The sequence below is a fragment of the Coturnix japonica genome, chromosome 7, assembly GCF_054131305.1.
Source record: "Coturnix japonica strain WE chromosome 7, WE-NBRP24, whole genome shotgun sequence".
Classification (NCBI taxonomy): Eukaryota; Metazoa; Chordata; class Aves; order Galliformes; family Phasianidae; genus Coturnix; species Coturnix japonica.
In genome coordinates, this window is record NC_140669.1 from 27,495,607 (window position 1) to 27,498,219 (window position 2,613).

Consider the following 2,613-nt stretch of genomic DNA (forward strand, 5'->3'; position numbering starts at 1 on the left):
ATTTACCTGGACCTGAGCAAGGCCTTTGACATGGTCCCCCATCACATCCTCATCTCCAAATTGGAGGGAGGTGGATTTGATGGGTGGACAACTAGATGGATAAGCAATTGGTTGAAAGGCCGCAGACAGAGGGTGGTGGTCAATGGCTCTATGTCCAGGTGGAGGCCGGTAACGAGCGGCGTCCCTCAAGGGTCTGTCTTGGGACCGGTGCTCTTTAACATCTTTATTAATGACATCGACGAGGGAATGGAGTGCACCCTCAGCAAGTTTGCTGATGACACCAAGCTGAGTGGTGCAGTCGATACGGTGGAGGGAACAGATGCCATTCAGAGGGACCTTGACAGGCTGGAAAGCTGGGCTCGGGTGAACCTAATGAGGTTCAACACGGCAAAGTGCAAGGTTTTGCACTTGGGCCGGAAGAACCCCAGGCACCTGTACAGGCTGGGAGGAGTGGTCCTTGAGAGCAGCTCGGCTGAAAAAGACCTAGGGGTCCTGATAGATGAGAAACTTAACATGAGCCAGCAGTGCGCTCTGGCAGCCCGGAAAGCAAACGGGATCCTGGGCTCCATCAGGAGAGGGGTGGTCAGCAGGGATAGGGAGGTGATTGTCCCTCTCTACTCTGCTCTTGTGAGGCCCCATCTGGAGTACTGTGTCCAGGTGTGGAGCCCTCAGTACAAAAAAGATATGGAGATTTTGGAAAGGGTCCAGAGGAGGGCCACAAAGATGATCAGGGGGCTGGAGCACCTCCCCTATGAGGACAGGCTGAGGGAGTTGGGTTTGTTCAGCCTGGAGAAGAGAAGGTTGCGGGGTGACCTCATTGCAGCCTTTCAATACCTGAAGGGAACTTACTCCCAGGAGGGGAGTAAACTCTTCGAAAGGGCTGATAATAGCAGGACACGGGGAAATGGTTTTAAGTTGAAGGAGGGAAGATTTAGGTTGGATGTTAGGGGAAAGTTCTTTACTAGAAGGGTGGTTAGGTCCTGGAACAGGCTGCCCAGTGAGGTTGTGGATGCCCCGTCCTTGGAGGTGTTCAAGACCAGGTTGGACAGGGCCCTGGGCAACCTGATCTAGTAAATGTGTATGTTTGGTGGCCCTGCTAGGCAGGGGGGTTGGAACTACATGATCCTTGAGGTCCCTTCCAACCCGGGTAATTCTGTGATTCTGTGATTCTGTGTGACTAGGACCGGTATCCACTGAGCTGCTGTGGCTGGGATAAAGGAAGGAGTCCAGGCCTCGAGCTCTTTGCATCCTCCAAGACAAGCCCTGAGGAAGAGGACAGGACTGAGAATGGTGTTCACTGAACTGCTGTGCTGGGGCAAGAGAAGTCCAGCGGATGGCCCTGAGCTCCCTGCTGCCTCCAGGTGAGTTCTAAGGAAGAGGGTAGGACTGAGGCTGGTGTCCGCTGAGACGCTGTGCTGGGACAACAGGAGGTGTCCAGCAAACAGCCCCAATCTCCTTGCCTCCTATAGGTGATGCCTAAAGAAGAGGGCAGGACTAGAACTGGTGTCCACTGAACTGCTGTGTGGACAGCCCCGAGCTCCCTGCAGCCTCCAGGCAGTGTCATGAGAAGCTACAGGGCAAGCTGTGCCTTTGGAGAAGCAGAAGACTTTGGTTTGGATGGGAAGAAGGGCTCGAGTTCAGCATGAAGGTCCATTCCAGTTGCTCCGTTTGGACTCTTTTCCAAGTCAGGACAATAAACAGTTGAAAAGGACAATACAGTTTAAAAGGACCATAATGATAAGTTATGTACCAGTAAGTGCCTCTCCATCTTTAGTACTTCAGGGTCTGTCCTGGGAAACCTGTGTCCCCTCCTGGACTCCCCATTGGGAACAGCTTTGCCCCACATTGTGAGGCCCAGCCCAGGCCTGCACCCGCTGCTGCCAGCCCTGTCTGCCCCTGGACAGGCGGTGCCTGACAGCTCCGTGCTCAGCACTGCTGCACGGGCTCCAGAACTTGTTTGCATGACAGCAGCGTGGGGTGCATGAAAAAAGGCATTTTCACACACATCCCAACGATTTCACCTCTCACAGCAAATTTAAATAAAACAATGCTGGATTTCCTACAGCAAAAGTTCTCCCTTCACAGCCAGAAACAGCCAGTGGATGCCAAGTGATGAAGAGCATCACCCCCTTCAGAAAATAAGAGTAATGGCCCAAAGAAAGAGCACTTTCAGGCACAAACACAGCAGAGGCCCAAACCTCCCAAGCTTTCTGACTCCAATACAACTGCCATCACTGAGGTTTCCAAAGGCTTCACACACTCCTTGACACCTTTCATGTGCCATTCACTCCCGAAAGAGGCTAAAATACCCCACTACGATTCCAGCCAGACCAAAATTGCACAAATGTTTAAATTAAAGTCAGTTTGTCATTAACAGGTCTGCCAATCTACCCTTTTCATTACCCAAATCAGCAGCATGAATTATGAAAAGAAGGTATGTGAAGCAGTCGGGATAACATCTTACAGGGAAGATGAAAAGTAGAGTATGTATGAATATAATTCCAGCGTCTTTAACTATTAGGACAGAAACCATGTAAAAAAAAAAGGGTCCCACATGGATCACCGAATCCAACTCATCACTCCACACAGGATGACCCAAATCCAAACCCTATG

The 2,613-nt window shown here is 51.2% G+C and overlaps 1 long non-coding RNA gene across 1 annotated transcript; it reads left to right on the plus strand.

Annotated features, from left to right (window-relative positions):
* The first annotated feature begins 1,181 nt into the window (after window positions 1-1,181).
* Window positions 1,182-2,374, plus strand: LOC146760135 (uncharacterized). Its single transcript, XR_014948393.1, has 2 exons — window positions 1,182-1,361; window positions 1,470-2,374. It is a non-coding gene; the product is annotated as an uncharacterized LOC146760135 (long non-coding RNA).
* Window positions 2,375-2,613: the final 239 nt, after the last annotated feature.